The sequence below is a fragment of the Lissotriton vulgaris genome, chromosome 1_1, assembly GCF_964263255.1.
Source record: "Lissotriton vulgaris chromosome 1_1, aLisVul1.2, whole genome shotgun sequence".
NCBI lineage: Eukaryota > Metazoa > Chordata > Amphibia > Caudata > Salamandridae > Lissotriton > Lissotriton vulgaris.
This window is the reverse complement of record NC_141685.1, coordinates 554,872,798-554,885,626: the sequence shown is the minus strand read 5'-3', so window position 1 is coordinate 554,885,626 and position 12,829 is coordinate 554,872,798. Positions and strand designations below refer to the sequence as shown.

General features: G+C 49.8%; 1 protein-coding gene across 1 annotated transcript in view; it reads right to left on the bottom strand.

The window, feature by feature from the left end:
* Positions 1–12,829, bottom strand: part of HFM1 (helicase for meiosis 1) — a 2,890,879-nt gene that overhangs the window by 14,182 nt on the left and 2,863,868 nt on the right. The window lies entirely within an intron of this gene.

Here is a 12,829-nt window from a genome sequence, read left to right as displayed (position 1 = left end):
ACACCCAAATTCATATGGTCACCTCACTCACCCTGCAGTCACTCCACTTACCCTACTCACACTGTCGCATACCTCACTGTGCACTCACATGAGCATTTCTGCCACCCTCACAGCACAGAGGGTTATTGGGCCTGCTACAAAGAAGGTGTACCATGCAGATCAAAGAACTGAGGGGCATAAGTTCAAGGAAGTTGCGGAGTGAGGCGTTAGCAGTCATGGGTTAAGGCCTCTCTCTGCCACTTCAGAAACGGAAGGCTGCACCCTATTTACAACAATATGGTGCAGCCTTGCGTTTCCCCTGCGCTGGCGCTAAATTTAGCAGTGTAGCGCCAACGCAGACACTATTGCACCATAGTGCAAGGGTGTCTGCATGCAGGGGAAATTTTATTTTTGTTTATGTACTGGAAGGGGACCTTCACAAAATTGTTTTTTTTTTTAAAGATTACAAATACAAGGCATTTTGCTTTTTCCATGTGTGCTGCACAAGGCAGCACACATGGATGAAGCAAAAATTAGGAGAAATAATGCATTTCTTCTAGTTTCGCCAGCTTAAGACCAGGGTTTCCCTGTTCTTAATTTTAACACTGCCTCCCTTTTATGCTGCCCTTGTAAATAGGGCGCAGCATCAAAATCAGTGCCTGTTGCAGTGGAACGCCCACTGCAACACCCACTGCCAACCCTTTCACGCTAAGCATAGCATGAAAGCGGGCCTTATTTACAAGGCAGCGTTAAGCCTTGTAAATAGAGCAATGCCTCTATCGCCACCACAACGTCGTAAAAAGTGACGGTGTGGTTTCTATAGGGGTTGTACATATACCCCTGAGTATGATGAAACTATGAGTAGCACTATAAAAAAAATTATATGTTTGCCAGAAAGGTGCCATAGAGAGATGAGGTGCATTGTTGGTGAGTGGTAGTGAGGGAATTCATGGAGAGGGAGGAAACACTCATTGTTTTGAACTTTATTTGCCGGATATGGCCGGGATATGCAGGTGGCGGTCGATTATGTAGTGTACCAGATTCCAGAAATTTCTGTCAGGTGGTGAGGGGGGGCCCGACATTTAAAAGAATTCAGCTGGGGGGGGCTCAACCTTCAAAAGTTTGAAGACCTCTGATATAGGGGGTCATTACTATGTCGGATGGAAAGCCTCGCCTGACACAATGGAACCCTTCTGACCGTTGAAATTGTTTACAGTCCGACCGCATGATTACAATATTCTCTGTCGCAATGTAAACTGGTTGCTCATTCCGACTGAGTTCAAACCTACTTGCAGAGTATTCCTGTTGGTTGGAGCTGCACCGGAACACCCTATGGGCTGTGTTTCCGCTCTTGGTATAACGATGTCGGTTCCCAACAGCCTTTACATGTCAGCCTTTCCAACACAGAAAGACCCTCAGAAAGTGGCTTTGGGGGCCCCTTGCGGAGCCCCCTAGCAACCTAGGACTACGTTATTGGCAGAGGGGGTATCTAAGTTAAGCCCCTGTAAAACCATGCACTGTGTGGCAGGCATCATGGGCTGCCTGCAACAGGTTGCAGGGTTTTGCACACAAACACACCATTTCCCATAGGAGCCTGTGTTACGGCCGGTTCTCAGGCGTAACACGAGCTCCCATAGGAAACAATGGGAATACAACAAACAGTTTTCGGTCTCATCGAAATCCGGCGGTCGGAACTGCAAATCGGTCGGTCCCGAAAACCGAGACGTTGTAGTGTGGCGGCGTTCCGTCCAACAGCGTAATGACCCCCAAATTGGCAAGTACAAAAATATTGGCAAAAAAATATTGTTACACACTGATATCGAAAATATTTAAAACATACAGTTTGTAACTATACATTATGTATAAATATCTTCACATACAACATTAATATAATGTAAATTAAAATGTTTAAATAATATTTATCAATATTTACTAAATTAAACAAACACACAAATACATAGATAAAAAAAGTGTTTATACACACATATGTTGTATAAAACTATCTATAAATATTAATTTGATCTTTAATTATATTTTAACAATGGTTTTCAAATTAACCAACACTCTCTCTCTCTCTCTCTCTCTCTCTCTCTCTCTCTCTCTCTCTATCTATATATATATATATATATATATATATATATATATATATATATATATATATATATATATATATATATATATATATATATACTACTATTATAAAGAGAGAACAGAAACCTTTTGGCAAGGTAAACTCTGGAACCACAGCGCCAATCCACACACCCAATACATTGTTGGAATCCTCAGGGTGTGTAGATGGACATAGGCGACGTAAAATAAAAATAAAACGTAAATTAAAAAATTAAAATTTAAAAACAATGTAGTCCCCTAAAACTAGGATAATTCAGTTACACAGCGCTTCAGCCGGCAACCCGGGGAGTCCGGTGGCGATTAGGCTTACATGTCAAATCTATAAATATTGAGACACAGGAGAAATAAGGTTTTTCTTTTTTTTGTTTTGTAAAAAGGAAACCAACAAAATAAATAAAACAAGAAAAAATCTATACAACTGATGAGGCAAGACAGGCATCATATACATGAGTGATCCCTCCGGGAGGGGGAGAACCGCACCTAAAAGATTCTTCTGTATCAGCGGATAAAGCTATAAGCAGTAATAAAGAGGAGAGGGGGAAGGGGGAAGAGAGCGAGCAATCAGTGTATCAACTAAAATCAAGACAACAGAAGGAACAATAGGCTAAGGGGATTGAAGCACTTCCGGTGGATTTACAAAAGGGGGAGTACAAATCTCTCCGCAATACATATTCCACTGGTTCCATATCCTCCCCACTTCTTAGGTCTACCCCATGCGACATACACCGTTTTTTACCGAAACATGCACCAATCCATGTTCTTTGCCCAGGCTGATAGACTGGGTACCCTCGAGGACCCCCACAGCTGTGCAATGTCTCGTTTGGCGACCAACAGCCCTAAAGTGGCCCATTGTGTCTGAGCCACGTTATAATCGTTGGGTTCCCACACATTCAGCAGACACCTACGGGCCTCAGGCAATATCGAAACTCCTGTCACCTCTTTCATGACGTCATGCATACGATTCCAAAAGGATACTATCTCAGGGCATTCCCATAGAATATGAAGAAAGGTACCCATCATTCCACACCCATGCTTACACAGTCCATCCACAGAGTATCCCATACATAACAATCGGGGCCTGTCAAATACACGCAGTGTAAAATTTTTAGTTGCACCAGTCGAAGACGGGCCGGGATAGCCACCTCCTTAGGAGAGGATATCGCTGCCTGCCAATCCTCATTATCCAGCTCCAGTCCATCGCTGGTCCAGGCCTCCCGCAGCTGTAGAAGAAGGTCTGTCCGGTCGTTTATCAGTTTTTTATATATGAGAGAGATGGTACTGTCCAGGACGTGACCATCGAGCACTCTATCTTCCAGGGGTGGGGATTCCGGAATGAGGGTACCGGTCGGGAAGACCGAGCCAATTGCGTGTCAGACCTGCAGGTATCGGAAGTATTCCCTATCGCTAAGCGCATATTCAGTTTTTAACTCATTGAAGGTCTTTATCCTATCCTTAATCCAAAGATCCCCCACCTTGCTAATAGCGATGAGGTCCCACTTATCAAATCCCTTGGAGGTCCATAAATTGCCTAGCTTCTCGGTAACATATAGTGGAGCCGCTCGAGTGACAATATCCGACCAGCCCATAGCTGCGTTTGCACTATACCAAATCCGCACCGCCACCTTGGTGAGTCCCGTTAACGTCCTATCTGACTGCTTGGAATATAGTGCCCTGTGATAGTTCCCGCCCAGGAGTAGCCATTTGTCCATGGCGAAGGCCGGGTTGGACGCCGAGCCATACATAGCGTGATTGATCGCGCTTAGTTGGGAGGCCCAGTAGTAACGTCTAATGTCAGGCAACGCAATGCCTCCATCATACCAAGGCAATGTTAGCTTAGCCAAGGCAATACGGGGTCGTCCAAGCCACAGTAACTGTCTCTGAAGGCTTTCAATCTCATGGAACTAGCTGGTGGGCACAAGGTCAAGAGTGTTTTGGAGTGCATACAAAAATCTAGGCAGGGACATCATTTTGAATATATCTGCCCTGCCCACAAGAGACAGCGGCAGCTTACACCAAGCTTTCACATCGGCTTTCAACCGAAGGAGCGGAGGGAGCAAATTACGGTGGTACCTAACTGCAGGGTCAAGCGAGATATATATTCCCAAATACTTGAAGCCGGAGTGTGTAATTTGTATCGGGCAATTACGTGGCAAGAGTGGTGTATCATCAGTGAGCGTGTAGACACAGGACTTACTCCAGTTGATCACCAGACCAGAGTTCTTACCAAAGGAGCTGAGGACATCAAACAGTACCCCCAGCAATTTCCGAGGGGAAGTGAGGTAAAGGAGAATGTCGTCCGCATATAATGATATGCGGTCTTCAAAGTCAGGGGTCCACCTGATACCCTTGAGCGATGGTTCCCACCGCAACCATGCGGCCAGGGGTTCCAAAGCCAAAGCAAACAGCAGCGGGGACAGGGGGCAACCTTGTTGCGTACCTCTCCAAAGAACGAAGGGATCTGAGACCCTACCATTAACAACAACCTGAGCCAGAGGTTCCTCATAGAGAAGCCTGACCCAGCTAATGAACACCGGCCCAAAGCCAAACTTCGTAAGGGCCACCCACAGGTATGGCCATTCCACTGTATCAAAGGCCATAGTGGCGTCAAGAGAAACCAAAATGGCCGGCTCATGCAATGTCCCCGCCCTAGCAAGAACGCCGTAAAGACGGCGTAAATTCAACGCAGTGTTGCGGGTTGGAATAAAGCCAGATTGGTCTGGATGTATCAGGTCCCCAATCACTTTAATTAATCGATTCGCTAACAATTATATTTCATATTCTTAATGTAAAATAATAACAAAACTAAATTGATTTTTTTTATTAATTATTTTTTTTCCAATATATTAAAATTGAATTCTATATAATTCCTTTATTTATTTTTTTAAATTTGTTTTTATTGCAGATATAAAAAACAAACAGTAAATTATCGTGACCTCCATTTCTCCGAACTACATTATTCGCCGATCCGCAATGATACTCTACACAGCCATTTAGCCCACATCCCGGAGGCCGGGCGGCAGTAGCTACCGATCTTACAGAGATATCAAAGAAACCATTGCGTACAGGCATCTGGTCAACAGTGCAATTGGTATCTGCTTTTCTATAACTCCCAATCCCCCCCACAACGACCAGCCATTCGAACTCAACTCATCCACACTCATTCATCCTTAGGGAGCGTCTCTCACCGGGCTCTCTTAACAATCTGCTTCCTATCTACCTAGCTTCACCGTTGGGAACCTGTTCCCCGATTACTCCGGACATATCCCTTGCCTGAGTCTACCGTTCACTCTTCTGTCAGTGTCGGACCCCAACTAACCCTCCCCTTATCCCACCCCCTGCAACTGCTGCTGATGTGGGCCCTATCCATCTACACACAATCAGAACTTTGGCTACCTGAGGGATCTATACATACATGTCTCCGTGTCCCATGAAACCTCCTGTATTGGCCATCTCCTAATCCTCGTCCTCTGTTAAATAGTCCTTTAGGGCCTGCACTATTGCTTCCCAGGCCCTTGCCAGTTCTAATCCCTTCACATTCGCTGTACGAGTGGCTTGTCGAAGTCTGACCACACTTTCACTCTGTGCCCATTTTTGCAATTCGTTCGTCCATCGCCTAATTGCCGGGCCCTCTCTCGATTTCCAATGCCAAGTAATTTCTCTCTGGGCTAGAATGAGGCCCAGGTCAATGAATTTGCTTGTCAGTTTTGTCTTGGCCATATGGGGGAACCAGAGCAACAGACACGTCACCATATCGTACTCCCCTGTCGATCAGTTACCGCATTAAGAAGCTCCCCCACCTCCAACTAATATGACCCCAATTGTGGGCAGTCCCACAGCATGTGATCCAATTCCACATCGGGTGTCAGGCATCTAGGACATGCTGCTTCCCGCACCCGGAAATGTCTCTGAATCTTTCCCGGAGTCAGGTAGGCTCTGTGTATTACAAAAAAATGCATTTGCTGAAACCGGGCATTTCTGCACCCCTTCCACGTTCTCCTCAAAATATGGCCCCAGGCCGTATCCGGTATGGGTTTCCCTATACTTTCCTCCCATTTTTGCTTTAAGGTCGTGAGCGGACTCAGCCCCTTGTGAAGCATTCTAGTGTGGAGGCAGGTGACCGCCTTGAACGTACCTGCCGACATTACAACATATTGGCAGGCCATGGTTGTGCAGGGTTCCGATAATCCTGCTTTCCAATGTTTCTGTATAGCCGCTGTCACTGCTGCGTGCAACAAAAAACCCCTATCAGGGAGGCCAAACTGGTCCTGGAGCACTGTGAAGGGCAGTAACAACTCATCAATATATAGGTCCCCCACCATCTGAAGGCCCAAGTCCTCCCAATCCAGTAATGGAGACCAATCTCCTCCATTTGGCAACGCCGTCAGCATCCCCAAAGGGATCTCCGGAGCATAGGGACGCGCCGCCCCTGCTCTTTTCAAGCTTCTATGCCAGCAGAGCTGCAGAGATTTCTCCTCCATGGTCAGATGTCGCAATTCCAACCTCTGTTGCATAATAATATAGGATAGGATATATGTCTCTGGATCCCTGTCCCCCTGTCTTGATCTGGGGCCCTAAATTCTTTTGCGACATTCTGTGTCAGAATCTGCAGCTGTGCCGCCAAGTAATATAATTCTAAATCAGGGACCGCCATCCCCCCCTCAATCTTAGGTCTCATCATCGTTTTTAGTGCTACGCGGCGCATCCCATGTCCCCAAAGGAAGACGGTCGTCAATGTCCTTAATTCCTTAAAGACCCGCTGAGGGATCCATACTGGCAACGTGCGGAAATAGTATAGCAGTCGGGGCAAAGCCACCATCTTACGCAATGCGACCCTGCCTTGTACCGAGAGGGGGAGAGACGCCCAAAAGGCCATACATCCCTTCAGGGCCCTAATACAGTGACCTATGTTTCCCTCCAACAGGTCGTTGGCTTTGTGATATATGCGGACCCCTAGGCAAGTGAAGCACGACCCCTCCCAAACCACCTCCTTCGTAGCGGAAAGATGCATGTCTTGCTCCAGTTTACTCTGAGACCCGACAGCCTCCCAAAACACGATAGCATCTGGACCGCCCCCTCAAGCGCCGCCACTGAGTCCTCCAGAAACAGCAACAGGTCGTCCGCATACAACAAAATATAATGGTAGGCTCCGTCGCTCACAATCCCGCCGTATGCTACACCCGACCGCGCCTTGGCTGCCAGGGGTTCCATTGCCAGCGCGAACAACAGAGGAGAGAGTGAGCAACCCTGCCTCGTCCCTCTGCACACCGGATATTCAGAGGATATCACAGATCCCAGTCTCACCCTGGCCGTCGCAGAAGAGTAGAGAACTCTCGTCCAGCGTCTGAATTGTTCTCCTAGACCGAACTTCTCCAGTGCCCTGTCAAGGTACACCCATTCTAGGCTATCCAAAGCTTTTTCGATATCCACCGATAGCACCGCCGGCATCTGACCTGGCTCCAGTTGACTCCCTAGCACCCTAACGAGGCGGCGGATATTAGTCGAGGTATTCCTGGTGGGAATAAACCCGGCTTGATAGGCATGGACCAGTGTGGTCATGTGTGGCAATAGTCTGGTGGCCAGAATGCGACTCAGGATTTTGTAGTCCACCGTCAGCATGGACAGCGGCCTATATGAGGTCACGTCGTTGCCGTCCTTTCCAGGCTTCAGCATTGGATCTATCAACGCCTCTCTCATCGATTGAGGCAGGTGCCCCACTTCCAAAGCTTCTGAATAGACCTCCAGCAGCCTGGGCGCCAAAATATCTATGTATTTCGCGTAAAATTCAACCGGTAGGCCATCAACTCCCGGCGTCTTGTTCCTAGCCATCTGTTTGACAGCCATTCTAACCTCCAGCATTGTTATGTCGCGGCCCAAGTCCTCCGCACTATCCTCCTCCAGCACCGGGAGCTGAACGCTCGCCAGATAGTCCTCAATGTCCGAAGCCTCCACATCTAACTGACTTCGATAAAGAGATGTGTAGTAATGCAGGAAGCGTGACAGTACAGCGGATTGAGAATAGACCGTCTCTCCCGTTACCTCCCGTATACTCATAATTGGACTCCCCTGGGTTCTGTATTCGCCAACCTCGCCAATAATGCGCCTACCTTATCCCTTTCCTCATGTACTTTAGTAGTATATAATCTATAATCATAGCTGCGTAGCCTTTGTTTCCACCATGACCAGCTCCTTCGCTTCCTGCATTCTAGCGTGCAGTGTCGGTTGCTCCAGTCTCTGCTGTTCCAGGTCTCTCAATGCACCCTCCGCCCTTCCAACATCAGCCAGGACTGTTGCCCGTTCCCCCAAAAACCTACCCATGCATTGGCCCCTCACCACTACCTTGAATGCATCCCACTCCACTGATCTTGCAGTAGCAGTTCCCCCGTTCTCGTCAAAGTTTTGCTCAATGCCCCTATGGATGGTATCGCTAAATACACTGTCCTCCAACGTGTTGGACTGCAGCCTCCAGGTGGGGACAGCGGATCTCACTCTCTGCCACTGAACACAAGCCAACAGAGGGTTATGATCGGATATGGTCCTGGCTAGATATTCCGTATGCGTCACCATAGTAGCTAGCGGCCCACTACATAGTATAGTATTAATTCGCACATGCAGTTCGTGTATTGCCGAAAAGAAGGAGTAATCCCTAATGTCAGGGTGGTGCTTCCACCACACATCAGTGAGGTCCCATCTTTCCTGCCAGTCCGTTCTATGCCTCGCAAGCCTGCGCACTGGGGAATCAGTCAATGGTGGGTGCAATCTGTCCAATAGCACATCCGTAATTGAATTGAAGTTCCCATCTCAGCACTACTGGTCCTACCAAAAAATGTGCCAAGGAACCAGAGATTCCATCAAGAAAGCGGGCTTGGTCCACATTTGGGGCATACACACTGCACAATACCACATCGCGGCCATACAACCTTCCCGCCACCGCTACAAATCTGCCTTCAGGGTCCACAATATGGTTTGTGGCCTGAAAAGGGATTCCTGCCCTGACCCAGATCAACACCCCTCTAGCAAATGCCGAATAGGTTGTGCCAAAAACCTGGCCACGCCATCTCTTCTGCAGGGCATTGCATTCCTGCCTGGTGAGATGTGTCTCCTGCAACAGCGCTATCTGAATCCCACGTCTCACCAAATACGCATGCACCTTATAACGCCTGGACATGGTTCGGAGGCCACGGACATTCCATGTGAGACATTTCAAATTAGGTAATGTCCCCATTGCAATCATCCCTCATCCTCCCCAACTGTGCATCACAGACACCCACATCATTGAAGCCCCACCCCACACATAAAACTCCCAGTGAAACTCCCACGCCCCCCCCCCCCAGAACAGGACCCAATAACCCAGTATCAGTCCCCATCCAAACTTCCACTACCACACACACAATACTATTCTGTAGTCGCCACTACAGAGAGCCTTAAGGGCAAGAGGAGGGTAGGTCAGAGCCCACAGGAGGCAGGCCTCACCACCACCCGAGCCCAAGATCCCATACAATTGTCCGCCGCAGTACCTGCAGGTATTAGTTTATCAGTCTTAACAGTCTCACCAGGGGCCAGCCAGCATGAGCCCACTCCCGGAGGCGTCACTCATTGAGGATCCCATCTGCTGTCTGGGGGGTGACCAACGGGCCCTGTGCACTGTCTGCATCTGAGAGTTCCGCACAAGACTTTCCTCCTCCATCTTCAGACTCCGATCCCAATGACTGCCCTTCCTGTTGAGATCCTGTCATCACTGCTGTCGCTACCAGAGCCCCTCTTTTGTCCGCCGCCATTTGGGCGCTCTGCATCGTCTTCTGGGTTTTATTACGTTTGCAGATACGTTGGGATTTGCGCACCTGGGTAGGTGTCTGCTTTCCGCGGTCCCCCCTGCATCTACGGCCCCTGCCAGCCCTAAACGACTCAAGCCAAGTCCATGCTTTTTCAGGTGTCTGGAAGAAGTGTGTTGACCCATCCAGGATCACTCGCAGCTTGGCCGGGAAGAGCAAAGAATATTGTATCCCCTCATCTCTCAGTTCCTTTTTCACAGCCAAATAGGAGGCCCTGCGCTTTTGGACCTCCTGGGTATAGTCCGGAAAGATCTTGACCGCACTGTTCGCCACCTGGATTGGGCCCTCCGAGCGTGCCCGTTGTATCAGCAAATCTCTGTCCTTGAAGTGCAGGGCCTTAATCACCACCGGCCGAGGCGGACGACCCGGTAGGGGTGGTCGGGCCGGAACCCTATGCGCCCTTTCAAGGGAGAAGAATGGGGACAGGCCCTCCGGGGCGACGACCGTCTTAAACCAGTTCTCCATATAGGCGACCATATCATCCCCCTCTGTCTTTTCGGGCAGACCCACTACCCGTACGTTATTTCTCCGATTGCGACTTTCGGAATCCTCCGCCCTCTTTTCCAATGTCGCTAAGCCGTCCATCACTTCATTCAACTTACGTTCCACTGTCACCACCGCAGGCTTGAGATCCTGGAGCAACAGTTCATTTTCTTTCACCCTATCCGCCAGCTTGGAGTGATCCGCTCTCAGGAGGCCCAATCCCGATGTGACTTGTGCGATATCTTGATGTAGGGACTCCTTGGTCGCCGTTATGGCCTCTAGTATTCCATCCAGGCGTTTATTCAGTCTTTGTTCCTGTGCCATCCTCTCCGGGTCATTCTGGGCGTCGTGTTCGTCCTCCAGCCCTTACGCCTTCTCCGGTCCTGGTTTCAGTTTCACCTCCTGGCCGCTTGCAGCCATCTCGGTCACCAAAGCCGCCGCCTGTGCGACAAGTGACCGTGAGTCGTCCCTCATGTTTCCACTTCAAGTCGGCACCTTTCCAGCTCTTTCTTCACAGCGGCCTTATCTTCCCCTCTGCCCGCCTGCACCTTCCCAAGTGCCCTGGCCGCCCGCGAAGCTCAACTATTTCCGTCGCTCCAATCGTCATCGGGTGATCTTTCACTGGGCATGCGGGGTGCGCACCGATCAGGGGCCGCTACCTCCGTGCGTCCTCACCTCCAAATCCAACACTGTCCACCTCTTAACTGCGTTGTATCGTGTCAATGGGACGCAGCCGTAGAATGACACTGCACTCTTCCATCCAATAGGTCCAATCTGAACCCCAGCACTTACATCCCAGAGGGCAGATCACCCTCATCGGCCTCGTGGTTCAGTGGTCAGCGTACCTTCTTAGTCTTTCAATCGCCACACTTTCTCAGAGGGTAGCTATGTTGGGACGTTTCCCTAGCCGGTGATCCACCTTGATATACAATCAGCACCTCCCAGGGGGCAATCAATGTATTGCAGGAGCCCAGCCCAGCGTGCCACCCAGATTCGTGCCATTATCCAAAGTGAAGGGCACCAGTAGTGTCCATGGTTGCAGGGACAAACACAACGCCCACCCGTGCCTACCAGTCTGCCAAGCATGGCTCCGTGACGTGTTCCCTCAATGTTTTATCCCCGGCAGCCGCTTTCCCCGTGGGTCTGCTCGCACTCCGTTCCCCACCGACACTCCACCAGCCCGGGTGCGGGTCCGCAACACAGCGCTTGTTAGGAGTATTCACAGGATGTCTCGAGGCCTGCCACCCGCAGTTCGACCACGACGGCTCCCACCATTTGTTGCTCCTTCAGTGCTCCGGCGCCCAGCCGGTAACTCGCTCAGGGGCTTGCCTCCCGCACCTGGTCTCTGAGCCGCAGCGGCAAGCGATCGCTCCCCCGACCTCCACGGTGGCGGCGCTCCACACAAGTCCAGCGATTGGCTCCTCTGCCCCGGAGATCGCCCTAGGCTCCACCGAGGTTCCGACATCGCCATTCGGTAGCCGCCATCTTGAAGAGTGCCGGTGCCGCGTCCATGCTCCCCGATCCCCGAGGTCGCGGCTGAGGTCCGGTCTCGCCTTGGGCCCTCTGTTCTCTTCTCCCAGAGGGTGGCCCCCGCTCAGCAGGCTCGCCGAATCTCCGCTCGCGCCTCTCTGCACCGCTTCGCAGCGTCTCCTCTCTCTGTCCGTTCCCCTCAGCTCGGGCCCGCCGCCATCTTAGTCGCGGCGCTCGACTCTCCGCAGCTCACTATTGGCTCTCCTAGTGTCACTGGGCCCTCCGCTGCTCCAAAAGTGTGCCCAGCAGCCGCCCCGGCTTTCCGCCGACTATGCCTGCAGTTTCCGCGGCTCTCGCCGGCTATTTTCAGGATTACTTGCGGGAACGGGCGCGGAGCTACAGGCTCACGCGCCATCCCTGTCAGTGTCCAAGCCACGCCCCTCTATATAATTCCTTTATCATTGTTTTTTTAAAATCATCGTACCGTACGCATACGCTAATGTAATTACACCGAATTTGGCAGAGAGGTAGAGTTCGGTTTGCAGATTGTGCTTTTTGTTAAATGGAGTAAATCAGTTCAGTAGTTCATGAGAAAACCCCAATAGACTATGCATGTAGTCTTCTATGCACCGGCAAACCTGTCTTTTATACCTTTAATTCCCCAATCTGTATCCTTACACTTCCAGTAAACAATATCACACTTCTGTTTCAGTATTGTACTGACCATACAGCACTATGTGCTTATCTGTACACTATTCTAAAAGAATCCATTCACTACATTAAAACACTAATCAAGAGATGTACAATAAATGGTATATTCCCAGAGATATGACAGTTATTGTGTACTGTGATATCACCTTCTTCTGGCGCAGGGCTTTATAATGTGACGCACCTTCCACACACCATGACACATCTTTTACACTACCAGTGCATCACAA